The sequence below is a fragment of the Corvus moneduloides genome, chromosome 2 (assembly GCF_009650955.1).
Source record: "Corvus moneduloides isolate bCorMon1 chromosome 2, bCorMon1.pri, whole genome shotgun sequence".
In the NCBI taxonomy this organism is placed as follows: domain Eukaryota; kingdom Metazoa; phylum Chordata; class Aves; order Passeriformes; family Corvidae; genus Corvus; species Corvus moneduloides.
The window spans coordinates 36,412,303-36,430,013 of record NC_045477.1 but is presented as its reverse complement, the minus strand read 5'-3'; positions in this window follow the sequence as shown (position 1 = coordinate 36,430,013).

Here is a 17,711-nt window from a genome sequence, read left to right as displayed (position 1 = left end):
ATCTCTGGGAGCATCTCTAGGAACTGAGGTCTTCTCCTTTTCCATTTGGAGCAAAAGTCCTCATCGCTTCCATCTCTCCCTGTTCAAACTTCTCATCAAATTACAGCTGCTTCAGCATCTGCCTATCTCAGCGCAGGCGCTTTTGCTCACAAGTACAAGTTGAACGCTCCACCCCCCCATGAAATTACAACGGGTACTCTGATACATCATAGTCCATCACCACCATAGCTTTACAACAGATTTTCAGCTTTAAGCATCTCCTCTTTCTTCTCCCTCAAGTTTTCAGCTCTTCACAGTACTAAAAGGGTTAATCTCACCTAGGCCTTGCAGCTGGAATTTCGCTTATCGCTGTTGGTCACATGATCTTTTGCTGGGCAGCGGTGCAGCTTCAGCTGAATCTTGGCCGCACTGGAGAGGGTGAGCCAGGCTGCTCCGGCTGCCCACAGCCCTTCTGTGGGGGGTTCCGCGGGTGGAACAGGGCCCATGGCTCCAGGATGGCCGTGGCCCGGCCCGGCCTGGCCCGAGCAGGGGCCGGGCTGGGCCCACTGGTCCCTGCATGGGCCCCGCAGCCACCTGTGCCAGCGCCGGAAACGAGAGAGTTCTGCCTGGGGTTTGTCTGTTCTTAAGTGTGGATCACAGAGGCGGTCAGAATTTAAGTGGCTATAAAACTTGTCCATATTCAAACTGGCCAGCTGACAGGTTCTGTTAGGTCCCAGAGGAAGCTGTAAGCACCCCTTTGCAAGAACATCACTTCTGAGACTATGCTTTACTAACCCATGACAACCCTCATTTTGCAAAGCTACTTCAATAAACTTTTGCTCTTTATTTCCTTTATTTTCAGTGTACCCTTTGTTCCTTTCTCTGGTTTCTATTATTATACAGCAACAATCACCAGTGCGCATGAAGGCAGTCGTCAGGTTCCAAGAAACACTTTATTTGCAGCTAGGCTTGTGTATATGCGTGAAGCACTGGTGAATGAATAAATTTCATTATCTTTTATGATGTTACAGTCAGAAGACAGATGAATGCTTGAAAAACAAACAGGCAACAGGTCAGGAAAATCCAGGAACAGTATTGAGCAGAGCAGGCTAATGGAGATGCTACGAATGCCTGCAGCTCGGCCATTCAGCTCTCACATTAAATGCTTGGTATTGTCTCTTTGAGGCAGAGGTTATGGCTTGGGCTCCAGCCGGATCACTATGCTTTTGATAAATATAAGTCCTTGTGGAAGATTTGGCTCTCAAGTAACAGGCAGAGATCACATTCTCCTATCATTTATCCCGGTTTGGGACTACCTATAAGAATATCTCTGGTTTCTTCCTTGATGAGTCAAAATGTTAAAGCAGTGTCCAGCTCCACTGATGTTGAACTTGCATGGTTATATATGAGTTGTACAGGGTCACAGGAGGATTTGTGGCTTAGACAGACATTCCTCTCCCACTACCCACTCCCTCCACCCATCCAAATTAGGATGACTTCACTATACATGAAATTTCCATGGAAGCTGTGCTCTGCTAAACACACGGCAGGTGTGTGTGTAGCTCTCATTATTGTGAATGTGAATTGCCTGAGCACTCCGAAGGAGGATGAAATCCCCTGAGGTGTTACTCCAAATTGTTTTTCAAAAATTATTCTCTGTGCTACATCGCTGCACATTTTATCTTAAAACTAAATCATTCTGTCATTAAAGTCTTGGCTGGCAGCTCATTCTTTAGGAAAACCTATGTTCATTTTGATTTTTTGAAATAAAACCAGTGATGTCCTCATCACAGGAAGGACATCAACCTGTTGGAGCAAGTGCAGAGGAGAGCCACCAAGATGATTAGAGGGAGAGAGAACCTTTCCCACAAGGAAAAGCTGATAGAATTGGGGCTGTTCAGCCTGGGAAAGAGAAGGTTTAGGGGTGACCGAACTGCAGCCTTCCAGTACCTGAAGACATCCCACAGAAAAGATGGAGAAGAACTTTTTAAAAGAGCCTGTAGTGACAGGACAAGGGAGAATGGTTCAAACTGAAAGAGAGTAGGTTTAGATCACATATTAGGAAAAAATTCTCTACTGTGAGGGTGGAGAGGAACTGGCACAAGTCGCCCAATGAATTTGTGGATACTCCATACCTGGAAGTGTTCAAGGCTAGATTGCATAGTATTCTGAGAAACCTGGTTCAGTGAAACATGTCCCTGTCCATGGCAGGGAGGTTGGAATCAGGTGATCTTGTAGGTCCCTTCCAATCCAAGCCATTTTGTGACGCTACAAAATATATTTTAACTAAAAACAACCTTTCACAGGTATACCCTGGGATCATGGTAGAAATCAGTACGGCCCATAACTGTGATCTGGTTCCAGTTCCATGAGGAAAAGATCCAGTAGCAAACTGGGCACTGAGACCTTCTCAGCAAGGCACATGAACCAGAAAACCACGCAACCCTCTGAGATGGCAGTTTATTAGCAGGGCAGCAACAAGAAACTTCACACTTGTTTTCACCAATACCCATGTTGTCTTTTGCTTCTGCTATTGAGAAACAGGAATTTAAAATCTCACTGGATTGACGTTTCATATTCTTTGTGTACTGGTGAAAGTAAAAAGCATGGGAACATCCAGACCAGTTTTACTTTACAAGCACTATTTTTAACTATAAAATAAATTTAAAAACACACTACCAAAAGAATCATCCACTGTTAACCTTCATACCAGAAAAAGATAAATCACTAGAAAGAAAAATAACAATTTAGGGAAGAGGTTAATTATGTTGTTTCATGTACTACCAAAAAGAGTTCAGCTTTTCTAATGTAAATAGCCCAAATTCTTCTTTGTGTGTTTAATTTCTAAGTTCATATTCCCTCAAACACCCTGCCAAAATTCAGTCTGAAAGCCTTTTGGCAAGATTGTATGAATCAGTTCAGAAGTTTTTAAGATTGTTTCAGAATTAATTTTTTTTCTGCATGCAAAAAGAGAAAAGAAAAAGCTTCAGCCTTATTCCTTATAGTGAGATTTTTGTACTCTGAGTGACTTCAAGCCTCTGTGCTTCCACCCACACACACTGCAAATGTTAATTTCACATTAAGCTAATAGACTTTGTCCAGTCTAGCTGCTGGGTAACTACAGCTGCTTTTTGCAAGACAAGAACACAAAAGTGGGTGCCACTGCGTGAACTGTTGTCCTTTCAGCAGCAGCTCCCTCTGTGACCAGGGGATGATATTTTAAACCCCATGCACTCTGCTTTGCCCAAGACTTTGGAGCAGAGCTTGGCACTGTTCTCTGTTTTTGTGTTACTTGTGCCAGGTTTTCCTTGCAAAGAAGGGAGCAACAGGAGAGTTCAGCCCAGCTCAGGTAGGGAGAGTATCTCTTCAGCATGGGGAATTTTCTGCTCACAGAAATATCAGTGTACTTCTCAAGGGCTGCTCAGCATTGTGCCTGGAAAACTCAGGAATTCAGATATCAAGTACCATTCAGTACCACTTCAGCATTTTAGTGCTATGCAATATTTTAGGGGGAAAAAAATGCATAGCATTTTTAGTGACTGCTTTAGGAAAGCAAATCTCTCATATGCACTCCCTTCTTGAGCAGGACCATTATACTGAACATTAAATCCATGGAAACATGCTTGGGTTCACATTTATCTGAAAGCTTTAAGCTATTCCCGAAGGCTGATGAGTTGCAAGTTTTAATATGCAGTTGGAGCACTACAGACACGTTCCTTGATGCTTGTGGCAAACCTTCTACCCTGGGTAACCCACCCCTGCCCCTCCAGCCTCAGCCTGAGCTCATATGCCAAGCCTGTGCTCTGTGTGTTGGACACATATCATACATGTCTGTCCTGCCAGCTCAGCTGAGACAGCAACAGTACCACAGTGACATTTGTCAGAGCCCTAAGTTATACCTCTTTCCTTTCTTCTCCCACCTGTTATTTGTCCCAAATGTCTCTTTAGGTAATGAGATACCTGGATATATCAGTTTGCCTGCAGCATCCAGATTCTGACAAGATACTAATAATCAATCTTCAAACTCCTTTGAGGGCTATGTCTAAAAACAAAATACTGGTCTTTCTTGTTCTGCCCTTATGGAATTTCCTGGTTTTCTTAATTTTGTGCATCATGCAACCAGTCAGACCTTGACTCTGGAGGCTCTATCCTGGACAGATGTAGTGAGCTCTCTGCATGGGCAGCTTAGGCAGAAGATGCAACCCTATGACCACCCAAAACCTCAACTGTAAGCTAACAGCCAGCAAAATTATAGATGACTGATAAAGAAGTTGATCTGGTGTTGATAACACATGTACATGTCTTCTGATTTTGTTTTTTTCAATCTTCCTTTAAAACAAGACTCAGACAAAGCCAGCAACTGCAAAATAAGTGTAGTGGAAACACTGAAGTGAATGTCACCCTGGAGAACAAAAATAAATATATTGCAAAATTAGTCATGAGAAAGCCCTTAGTTTGCAATATGCATGTTTTTCTAGACAAGATCTTGCTCAATAAGTATGTGTCCAACTGGCTAAAAAATTTCCTTATGATCTTTCAAAAATGAAGGCACGTGCTGAGTTTCACAGATTTTGCTTTTAATGCCAATGATTAACAACACTTCCAACTAGGTAAGGCGCAATCATAGGATTGTAAAAGTAATCCTGACTGCTTAAATACTCTAATACACCACATACACGCACAAACCATATTTTGGGTACCTATGCTAACCTCCAGTTTGCAGTAGGACTTGTTCTCATTACACATTCAGCAATGAAGGCTCTTTGCAGTCTGTGTTGAGCAGCTCTTCCATGGGCAAGAAGGCGATTGCCTGGAAGAGAAGAGGATCTAAGTGAGGGAGGTAGAGAAACTCCGGAGGTAGAGATACAAGTAGCAAAGCAAGAATGAGCACGAAGAGCAATGAACTTCACACTGAAAGAGAAGGCTAATTCCTTTTGCCTTAGTAAAGCAAAGAAGCAATAAGATCACTTAATGTGGCATTTCATCAGACAGAAGTGTCATTTATTTCTGTAAAAATGAAGTACACAGCCAGATTCACTGCCTTCTGCTATAAAAGAGCCTTTGGAGATCCCAAAGCTGGGACTGCACTTTGTCTCTCCTGTGAATGGGGGAGGACAACCTCATAGCAGAAGTATCGCCCAAGCTGAGGGTTTGCAAAACTGCTGCATCAACACTGCTAATCTCAGTACAAACCTCCCATCTGGGGTTTCTTTCTTTGCTTTACAGCTGTATTACATGGAGGTTTAACTCTTCCGTTCCTATCTGCACAAAGCTGCACTCACTGTCACAGGGAAAGATCATTGCAGTCCAGAACTTACAATGTCACCTCCATCCCAAGGCCTCAGACCAACCAAAAAGCAAGGCATCACACACAGGGTAATCCCACTAGGCTGACAGGACACACCAGAAAACCTCCAGAGAGCTGTGCTTCAGGAGCCAGCTGGACACCTTGCTGGAAGAGGGCTTGAGAGCAGTGCAGGAAGTTCAGATGTCTGCTGTTTCCATTCCCAGCACTGGAGAAAGCACTCTCCTGTCCCCAGGATGACAACAGTGAAAGAGGCCTGATTGCTTTTCCATATCCTCAGGCCATTTCAGGACTGCTTAAAACTCACAAGCCCTCTTACAGTCTCTTTCTGCATTCAATCTGTCCCTGTACCATGGATAGGAGTAAAGAGATCACTGCAATTCTAAATCAGGCAGGAATCATATGCCCCATGCCTTTGCTGGGAGCTAAGTAGAATGGTTTCATTGCCTCTTACAGCACTGCAGAAAGACGATGGGCAAGGCTTTTCCTGTGATGTCCTCATAAAAAGAGAGCTAAGGTCCCCATAGGGGTGCATGGTGGGAGAATGACAAACAACAGACGTTCAGACTGGATAATAGGAACAGTGTTTTCACCACAAGGACAGTCAGGCACTGGGACGTGGTCCTAGAGTTTCTGTACACCCGGTCCTTGCAGGTTTTCAAGACCTAACTACATAAAGCCCAGAGCAACCTGACCTCATTCAGAGATGATCTTGCTTTGGCCTGGTTGTTGAGAGCAGAGATGCCCAAAGCCTTTCCCACCTTGAATCACCCCATGATCCTACACGTTTTGGACATATTCTTTTCCAAGGGAATGGAAGATAAGTCCCCGAGTGCTGTTCATGAAAGCCTGCAATCTCCCTGTGCCATGCTGTGGCTCAGAAAGACAAGCTTCCCTGTGCATGGACATGGTCTCCTGTTCCTGCAGAAACCTATTGTCAGATTTTCATCTCTACTTGAAGAATGTTGAGGAGACCATAGTGTTGAAGCAGAAAGCAGAGAAATCTCTGCTAAGATTTATTTTGTCTGATATGTTTGGGAAGGAAGAGAGAACAGACAAGCCAACTTAGTCCAAGTGGTCACAGCCCTTAGAACCAGTGACTTCAGCAGTAGTTAGCAGGAGACAACACAACCTCTCTCCTTGCTTCCTTGCTGTAGAAACTCACTGCTCCCACACATAGCAAGGACTTCGGGCCACAATCACAAGAGGCACAGATGCATCCTTATGCAAATTAGAATGCAAGTATTGCTCTGAGGTGGTGAACATAAATATGTTTAGCAAGCGAGTGCTTCCTTGTATGCACATAATTCCTGAGCAGAGCTTGACTGTTCTTTAAAATTATCTTATCCAAAAACTGTAGCATCAAAGCAGTGCAAAACCCAGTGAGGAAAATCCAAATAAAACTGCAAATAGCCATTTCTGAAATACACCCTTTCAGGCATTACATTAATTTAAATGAGAAGTTACACTGTTGAGATGTGAACTAGCCATTGCCTTGAACAGGACCATCAGGTAGCCTGTCCATCTTCTGAGGACATTCAGCTTTTCTATCCTGTCTAGAAAAGATTGGCCCATTGCTGTATTTGTTCTGTGCTGATAAATGGCAGACACGTGGTTTAAAGGCAAGATTAGGTAACTGCAGTAAGATCACGGGAGCAGAGGCAAAAGGGCATCCTTCAGCTACTGCAGAGCTGATCAGGGTGACTGCAAGCCCTGTCCCTGAGCCAGCCCCTGTGTCCCCTGTGCGTGTCCCATGTGCTGACTTGTGGCTGCTGTTGAGCAGGAGTTTGAGATGGTGATGCTTCAGGCTGCAAGTCCCAGAGCTCTGGTGCAATGAGTATTGGTGCTATTTTGTGAAGTACTACTTTATTGGTACCTCCTCGAAGAGATGTTGATACTACCTTGTGCAGGTGCTAAAGACTACTGTGAGATCTGAGGAGACAAGAGGTTTTCTCTCTTGAACTGAGGAGTGTTATACTAATTCCAAATTATTCCAAATAACATTAAAATCTGAAAGTGCCCTTTCAAGAGGCATTCAGCACACAAAAGAAAGTTGTTTTCATGTTCTGTGAGCAGAGTTTTTCAGCAAAGTTGTGGACTACCGGGAGAGAATGTCTGACTCCTTACTGCTTTGGTGACCAGGAAATCAGAGTGGCACTTTAATGCACACATTGTAAAACCAGAAATGAGGTCTGCATCATTTAAGCAAGACTTGGTTTCACCAGAACAAAAATCCCTATACTTTGTTAAACAGTGTCAGTGTTCAGAAAGGGACCACCATACTCATGTGTACTAAAATCAGTCCTGGCCTTGGAATCATCATACTGAAATCATCATCATTTGGGGTAACTATGAATCAAGTGATATTTGATGCAAGCCTGAAAGATGTCCCTGCCAGTGCCTTTCAGAGCTTTCTGTAATGGGAAGTATTTCAGGATTGTGTTAATGTATTCTGCATTTTTAACTTCTCACGCAAGTGTTCATGTACTGTGAGGCAGAGTGAAAAGTTGGATTTATACTGTCTCTTAAACAGATGGGCAAAACTCTGCTCCAGATTGCAGCTTCATGAATATCTTTATACTCATGTAAAATGGAAGTCAGATGTAAAGAAAATGTACCAGGGGGTGGCTCAATAATTCAGGCCCCATTCCTCTTCTCCCATCTCAACACTGCTGTTTCAGAAAATAGGGCAAGTGTAAATAAATGTAAATTCTCTACAAGACCATCACTGCACATGTCTCCAGAGGCCACTGGGGGTTTCCAGTATGGGATGACTTGTGAAGGTATCTCTACTGAATGTGGACCAACACAAGAACGTTATCACTATGAAAACAATCAGGTCTGCAGGGCTAACAGCTAGAAAAACTATGGATTTTTCACTCTTACAGAAACCTCCTTTTCCTATTTTGTAATTTCCAAATTCACATGTTATCCAATTTAAAAAATGCATTAAATAATGCATTGTTTATAGTGCAACAGTACCTAGGAGTTGTTGGACTCAATTGGGGGAGGTCCTGTACAAAACCAAAATAAAGTGACAAGTCTCAACCTTTGTGCTCTGTAGCCCTGTGATTAGTCATGTGATAGACAAGATGAGAGGAAAGCTCATGTCTTTACAAACAATTTGATGGGTGAAGGTATGGGTAACATCTTTGAAATGGGTCTTAATGTCTCTACTAACTTTGGGCAGCCGGTTTGTTGCAGAGCCCACTCAGCTTGGCTCCTGAAACAGACAAGGGCCTGCACAAGCCTGGGCTTCTGAACTTTGGGGTAAAACAGTAGGTTCAACGGGGGAATATGGGGTAGGCAGTTCGGGAAGGCTGTACCTTCCTAGTACTTCAGCCAGTGGGGAAAGGAAGAGGGTGACCTGAGGCCAGGAGTTGCGATAAAAGGAGGCTGCGCCCTCCGAAACCTTGAGAGAGAAAACCCTGCGGGCGTGTGCCCCAGTCTACTCCCTCCTTTATTCAAATAAAGTTGCAGGACTCCTTTGTCTCCTCTTTGGACCTAAACCTCTGGCATTTGTGGATTTTCCTGACAAAGACAATAACTAGAGATAATAGATGGGGAGTACAAAGAAAGACATAGTGGGAAACTATCCCTCAGCTTCTTACCCAAAGTGGTGTGAAGCAATCCTAAAGTTAATGCAAGCCCTGCAGCTCTGTAATAGGTCTGGTATTACTTCCAATAAAGCAAAAATTGCTTGCAAGAGGGAACAATACAAGGAGAATCAAAGCAGAAATGAGAAGTGGAAAACTAGAACAGCAAGATGGAAAAAAATCCACAAACCAAACCAACCAGCCAACAAAAAAAAAGAAAACAGAATACACAAGGCTGAACAGCGAAAAGAAATAGAGATGGTAGTTTTGTAATTTTAAAGGCCCAAAATTATGCTGTGACATATAAGGCCAAATGCTGGCAAAAAATTATACGTAAAATCCGTAATTTTTGCATTTGTTTCTAAAAGGGTGAATGAAAAAAGGCAGAGGTCTATCTCAGTGGGGCTGGTATATCTGCTTGTGGTGATTAACACATCTCTGATGCACTACAGATAACTGAGGGCTCGCAGCATTTCCCCCGCTTTTGACATGGTACCACTTCCACCTCCTGAACTGGCTTGCACCTGACACAAGTTGGAAAACAGGCTCAAATTTGGAGACCTGGAGCCTCCTCTGCCCTATCTCTGCCTCCTCCTGCCTTGATTAATCAACCCTTTTGATTTTGACAGACTTTTTGTGCTTGTGTGCTGTATTTTGTGTTTATGACGACTTCAGAGCAAATCACCTTTGACTCCTGTTACCTCAAGGCATACAACACAGGTATGCTAATTCAGAGCATTACAAATCAACTCATTCCTGTAATTTTGCATTTATAGAAGCTAAAGCACCCCTATTCATACGGATATTGTCCGAAACTGTGCGTATTGTGATTGTCAAAAATCTTGTGTGTGCTGATGTTCCAAAGACTTCTGTGGCACAAAGTCAGAGCATTGGCATTAAGGCATATCAAAATAGGTGGAAATTCCTTTTAGCCATCTTGGACATAACATTTTTGTTGATATTATAGAAAATACATTAAGAAATTACGGGACCATTTCCTTTTTTTGTAAGAAAAATGAATGAATATTCACTGAATGGCTTCCTGCAAGTTTCTCAAATGTATCTGAAGCTAAAAGTCTCATGTTTAAAGATGAGATAGACTCAAGACAACTAACTGAGTGGCTTTACAGATTAAAAACAGAAGCAGCAGCTTCTGACACTCAATTTATTCTATTAAAACCAACACTAACTCAGTTAAGATTTTCCCTGAAGAGAAAATTTGATGTCTTTAAAGAAAAAAAATTAGCTACTGAATAACAGAAATGAGCAGCCTACTCTTACTTTTTAGGGTTTTCTTAATCAGGATTCAGAAAATAGGCAATTTTAAACCCAGTGGCATAAGTTAGTGTGATTCTTTAGATTCAAGTTTGGGAAACAGTGGGAACAAAAAGAAAGAGGTAACTCAAAACAGGAGTCTAAATTAGGCTACTTGCTCTTCATATGTTTTATACACTTGCAGAATTGAAAGCCTGGATATGTGCCTCTGGGTCACTGAGCTCAGACTGGGCTACAGCTCCCTGTAATCCTCCTAAAACAGGGCACTCCAAGTTTTCCCCCCTTCTTTAGGATAACCCAACAGCTTCCAGGTTAGAAACTGCCTTCTGATTTCCAAACTGAATTTTGACCTGGCCAGTATGTGCCCACCTGCTGCTCTGCCTGCAGTCATTTGGCTACAGGTTACATATGCCCTTGTCTCTGGTGTCACCTCCTCCAGAGCAGTAACAGCCAGCAGTGGTGTGTCCTGCATTTCGTAATTGCCTAGATGCAAGCAGGAATGGCAGAGCTGATAAAAGACTCCTTTATCCCCTGTAAATGGAGACAGGCAAAGTGCACTTGCAAAACCTGCAATTTGGATTGAAGTCTGATTGCATCTGTGTCTCAAAAGAGCTAAGGAACAGTCTCAGATAAAAAGCTTTTTAATTTCATATGTAAAACATGGTGAAAGAGAAAGAGTCCAAGACAGACTCCGGTTTTTTTGTGGCCTGGTATCTAAGGAGTAAAAAACAATTAGAAAATTAAATTAGTGATAAGCAGGAAGGCAATGACAGAAAGTTTTCTGGGAGAAGACATTACATTTTCTTTCCTGCCACACTTCAGGTCTGATCTAAAATTGGAAGGTTTTGTGTAGTCAGCATTTCAGAAAAAAGTGCTACAAACTGACAAACTCTTACACATTTTAAAATGCATCGGTTGTATAATCCTCAGGCATCTTGGAGTAACAAGAGAACAAATAAAAGAAAAAAAAAAAGCATCCAGCATTTGTTTTCAAAACTCAGGGTGGAAAAGCAATACTGAATACTTGTCATATGCACAGGGTTCTTTGGTACACACAGAGTTTAACTGGCATTTAAGTTTGAAGTCACACCACAAAGTCACACCAGGCAGTTGCACATGTGTATTCACCCCCTGCTGAGCTATTTCAAAACTAGGCAGGACTTCAGCTGAGTTATAGATAGCAATAATAGAAAGGATGGCTGCTAAGCCTTTCTGATAGCAAACATCCTTTGTTTTTTCACCCTTCCTCAAAGAGAAGCATACCTGATCCAGCCCTGCTAAGTTTCTCATGGCCTACAGGCAACAATACATATCAATAAACAGAAAATAGCTAGTTTTTGAGAGGGAACTTACTTTGTTTTTCTCACTTTAGCAGGTGATAAAGCACAGGAATGACTTATGATTGTCTTCTGTTCCCCAGCTCCTACTGGGCAGTAACAGCCTGTGGTGCATTGGAAATACCCTGTTACCTGCCAAGCACACATGCTCCACAGACCTTGCTGCACTGAACATATCCCTGTCACCAACTTCTACAGGTGCTCAGCCAGACAGAGCAAGCACCAGTGACAGCCTTCGGGGTGACTCAGGCTCCCCAGGTCACACAGGTGCATGCACAGAGAATGTGTGTCCTACGACCATACTTTGCATGACCATGATTGAGGCAGCGCTAGAACTCCACAGCATGAAACTCAGATGGTTTTGCAACAGACAGCAGATGGCCTGTCAAGAGTTGGGACATAAACCTCACCTCAAGGGTGCAGTGGATGGATGATCTTTTTGCCTGGAATAGGCAGAACCTTGTGCAAATAAGTGATTTCAGCAAACTGCTGACTTGCATCTCAGAATAAGAAAAACTGCCAGAAGACTGGAAGAATTGGGTTAGATCATTAATTAATTAGTTCTATTATGGAGGACAGTTAAGTCCACTGCTGTTACTGCAGTGAAAGAGATGCTGCAGTTCCCCTCCTTCTGCTCCTGCCTTCCATCATGCTCATGGATTATCTAGACACGGGTTCAGTGAGTGGTTCAGTGATCTGATGCAATAAAAAAAATTCCTTTTTTTTTTGTGAGGGCATGCTAGGGTGGTTTTTTTTGTCTGATCACCTTGCTTGCCTGTGACCGCTCAATCTCTGGCTTTGATGCCACAAAAGCACCTGCTGGGTCTGACAGAAGAGGTAGGAAGAGGCAGAGCATGACTTTTTTGCACTGGCAGCCTGCAATTGTACCAGCTAAAGCAGAACATCAAACTGCAAACACACACCAGGAAAGGGAAATGAGTTACCATTTTAACTGTTTGCCTATTTAAAAGTTGACTGGAAAGCCTAAGTATGATGGATTTTATTATTTTATTTCAACATGAGACAGCTGTATTGCTATGAGAATTTCTACTTTTATGGCCGTCCAATTTCCCATCTGACCTAAAAATTGTAAAATCAACTTGCAGGACACTAAATTAATTTAACTTCTCTGTTCTTCTTTTTTTCCCATTCCTAACAGTGGAAATAATGGTGTTTTGCTACGGGAAGTGTAAGTATTGAATTATTTCAGGTTTGTAAAATCCTTTACCCTTTGAAGATTAAAATGCTCATATGTACCAAGCACTCAGACAGAAAAGCTGTTGGTTTATGAGATGTGATGTTTCTGAAAAATGGTATTTCTGTCAGTGAAGACAACTCAGAGAAGGTCACAATTTTTTTGGATCTTCTTCGCCTTCTTTTAGTGAACCACAGGGCTGAAGGGCTCTCCAAGAGGTCACCATCTATTCAATACCAGCTTATGTCTTCCAGTACATGCATGATGTGCTACGGGGCAATGTTTGTGAACTCTCAGCACTTCTTTCTGCAAGTGGCTACTCCAAAATCCTCCAGCTGACACCTTCTCGATTCCTGGATGCTGTAATATTCTACACATTTAAATACCTGAAGGAAAGAAGACTTTTAAAGTCAAGTTTCTTTATTTTAAACTTATTGAGCTCCTGGCAGTTTTGAAGATAACAGGATTTTCATGTTGATTTTAATTATAGTAACATTTCCTGTTATTCTACTCCAACTGGAACATTATCTAGATATTTTAATAATGTCTCAACCAACACGGAATTAACATTGTTATTTTAACAGTCATTACAATAATCAAAGTAATAATTTCCAGGAAGCTTTCACCAAATTTCCTAAGTTTTTAAATAGGAGAAAAAACAACACTTAAATTATAACATGTTTTTCCAAGAACAAAGGACTTATATTTGTGCACACAAACACATATACACACAGGCTATGCAGACAAGTATCTTTGTATCATCTTTCAGAAAAAGTTGGCAGAAAAAATGTCCTCAGTTGACAAAAGCCAGGCAAACTAACTGAAAGGTGATATTTATGTTTGACTTATGGGATCAGATTCCACTATGATTTCCAACCTGGCAGCATGCTGTGGGAAAAACAACAGACTCTGCTGACATCCTTCTACAATTTGGGTGCTTCCACAGCAATTGCAGTGAACAGAGTCTCTTTTCCCTTACATCCAACTACTCCCAGCTCTGTGCTTCAGCAGGATGTCTTCCAGGTGGACCAACACATCTGGTTTTGAAATGTGGTAAAGCCCAACTTGGTGAATTGATCTGCATTTAAGTTACCCTCCCATTCTTCTTTCTTCCCCCTTTGTTTTGTAGGTTTTCTATTAAGCTATATCATTTTTCTGGTGCATCTCACTATGTTGCACTGCAGACAAGTGTATTAAAGTTCCTGGCAGGAATGATGCTCTCTGTCAGAGAACTGACCAGATCATTAAACCATAGGCTCAGTCTGTACTTAAATCCCACCCTAATGCTATTTATTATTTCTATGATTATTTTTACTTAGGCTTCGGATAGTGGCAGCACTTTAGAAAACAACATTTTGCCCACTAGACCCAGCGAAGAAAATAATAAAATAACACCAAAAGAATATGAGGAAATACATGGTTGTTTCTAAAAAGAAGAAGTTAAATAGAATTAATCCATGCTGCTTCTGTTTGTGTTATTATTAGTTCCTGCAATTAAATAAATAATGAATTCCCCAAAAAACCTTCAAAACCATCTTTCTGAAAAAACAATTTTTTCCCAGACAGCTGCAAACTTCAGTTAATTTAGATCCCCTAGAAAATGTGCTGTACATCATGTGGTACATACACATCATGCTCTCTGTTCACAAAATTAACTCACATAATTGCTAGAAACTGCTTAAATTGCTCCGTAGAGCAAGTGTCTTCCCTTAAAGAACCCTAAGTTTATAATTGCAACAAATGAGTACACATTATCTACCCGCCTTCTAGAAACAGCCAGAAGCAGTTTCACTGCAAAGTAATCAGGATGTGTTCAATCATGCATAGAAGTATATAGTGCTAAGCTGGAGTAAGCACTCTGCTGTAAAACAAAATGGTCACATTTTATAGTGAGATAATGATCATGTATGAATTAATGCTCTGAAAAATAACTCCTTGAGTACAGCTCTCCACTTTCTAAAGGCACGTAACTAGGTCATTGCTGTTGCAAAGCCACCTGCAGATCAGCACCCACTGTCTCAGTGAGGAGTTAATTTCAGAGCCTATACAGGACCATGCAAATACTCATATTCTTGCACCTTTCCAAAACAAGCAAAGGAAAAGGCAGTCCTCAGTTATGCTTAGACCCTGAATTTTTTTTAATTAGTCCCATTACACTGTGCCTAACAGCTTCATTAGAGGTAGGGACGATGACACACCAATGAAAGTGCAGCAGGGTTTGTAAGGACATACAATTTTGTTAGGCAGATACCAGATACAATTTTGTTAGGCAGATGTGTAGCTCTTGTGCGCAAGGATCCTTTTTTTAAATTCTGTTCACCCTAGAATCAGCTTTCTGTGAAGCACTCCAGGCATGCAATCTTTGTGCTCTCCCCTGTAAAGTGGATGGCAGATTACCACCCAGATCATGGTTACCTCCTAGACTGGGGAACCGACTTGACTGAATAACAACCACCCCTGGGATTTCTGCTCCCAGGACTCTTTTCAGCCAGTTCATTTCCTTGCAGCACTTCACTATACAGTCATGCACCACTTCCGCTTGTACAGACAGTGACAAGTCAAAGCGGCCAGGATTGGGTCTAGAAATAAAAGGTTTATTTGTCATTATTTGCCAAAACTGTTTACATGCATTCAGCACGTGGTGAGCCAATAGATACATGTTGACACTGAAGGAAAATCTGCCTTTTTCCCCAAGCAATTCCTGCTGATTGCTGTGACCAAGGAGTCTTGGATCCTTTGCTGAGCTGATTCAACTCTAACCCAGCAGAAAGCTATACACCTTTTGGAGGGAAGATTTTCACTGTTTATTTTTGAGGGGTTCCCCCCCACCCCGTGACAGTGACTTCAATTACCTTACAAAAAAGATCAGTGCATACCATAGTTATCAGGAGGTTAGTAGACCAACCACTCCCCTTGGGGACAATAAACCGTCACACTGACTTGGTCCCTCCTTGCCTGACTCTCCTCAGTTTTGGGAGCTTTGTAAAACACTGATAAAACACAGTTTAGGGAGGACTTATAAGTGATAACATTTTGGCTTCAAGAAAGCAGCAACAGTGCGACAATAAAGAACAAGTCTGTTGCCAAACACAGATGTCCCATCTGATGTGTCTCGCACATAGAGCAATACTAATTCAAGGCTGTATTTCACTGACAAATCCAGGTATGCCAGTGCTTGTGAGCTAGGAAGATTTTTTCCATGGAAGTAATTAGCTTAGAATTACTATTGGAGAGAAGGCATAGGGAGTGCCTTTATCTTACACAGGTATAATAAGTTAGAGCTGAGGAGCAGAACTGGAGTGAACTCAATAGGTCAGACTGAACCATCTCTGCCTGGTCTCAATGACCATTGTACAACCTCATTATGTAAAATACACATAAAAATAGAAAATAGATTATTTTCTATAATCTATTGTGACTCTAAGGCAATTACAGAGAAGCACATATAGTTTTGTACAATGACAGCCTGCAGTGGCTACAAATTGAAACTGAAAATTGAGACTCAAAGCCCTGCAGAATGCAAAGAGGCAGGATCATCCAACCATGGGGATGAGATGGAGATACCACAGACCTTTTCTGCTCCTGCACATAAAACCAGAAGAACAATAACAGAGGCTTTTTCCTAAGGTCATTGGGAACTTTTGGGTTGCTCTCTGAAAATGTGGAGCCAGAAATAAAAAAGTCATTGGTAAAGAAAGGAGACAGGATGATGTAGCCACATCTGTTTAGAAAGGCTTGATCAGGAACAGTAAGGTGCATGCATTTGTATGGCATGTCCAGCAATAAGTCCAACTTGTATGTCATATCCAGCTATCCTTGCGAAAAAACAACCTAAAACTATGGGTTTTAATACCGTAGCACTACTGGACAACAGAGTCTTAGTGAATGGAAACAGCATTTATTATCTTGTCTGGAACACAGGAAATTCTGCTTTTCCAATTAAGTCAGTGCTTTAGAGTCCTCAAAACACTGTCCTAAAACAACTGTTTTTATCTCTTTGTTGGTATGAGTAAGAGCAGCTATTTATTAGCTAGTCGCTCAAAGAATCAGCCGCAAAATGTCAAATTAATCCTTCCCCAAAAGGTTGAGAAGATGGCATAAAAATAAAGTGATGGTGATAAAATAATGTATTACTTAAAACAGTTTAAATTTACTGATGCAATTCCTGGTTTCTTGATTTAAATCAATAAAAAAGTAAATTGGGACACTTGCAGTTTAAATCTAATTTAGTTTGTGAGTTATTTAAAGCTACACTTTTGAAACCTGTGATGAGCATCTATGTGTAGATTTACACTAGTTTAACAACACTTATTTTAAATGTATATCCACAGCCAAGCTAGTGCATCATTTTCATAGCCAAAAATTTTCATACTATAGCCATCTATTGTTCCCTGGAAAGGGGTTATTTTTTATACAACTCTTTTTTAAATGAGGGTATATTTACTCACTAGCAAGTCTTTTAGCCTTCTTGATTGCACATATATCTTTGGGAATGTGAAAGCAGGCACATTTTGCATTGGAGAGACAGCGGAAAAAGAGCCACTTCCCTGCACACCCAGCCATGCACAGAGGGGATGCACCCAGGGTCTCACGGCTCAGTGGAGACATCTCCGTCCCAGAGAGCACCCGTCCCTTGCCAACACTCTGCCTCTTGGACACGCAAGATTTTGCAGGTCACCAAAGCTTCCATTTTCCAGGTGAGTTTTCTGCACTTTTTGTTGACTGCTCATGTGTACGCAGGGTCTCAAAGGTGGCACAGGGTTTTGGGGTTACATCCCAAGTAGGGCTTGTGCTGCATGGTTTCCTGGCTGTGGTGTGTGGCTGCTGCAGAAACTCGGAGTCACTCGGTGCTGCTAAAACCATGGCGAACATGAGGCCTCGTCCTCCACAGCAGCAAGGCGCCGGCGTGCAGTGACACCGGGGACCAGCCCCGCTGGGGACCTGCCGAGGCCCGGGGCTGGGCAGGGACTGGGCAGCAGGATGCCCTTTGGGGAAGGAGGCCCCTTGGTGAGGTAGATGGACTT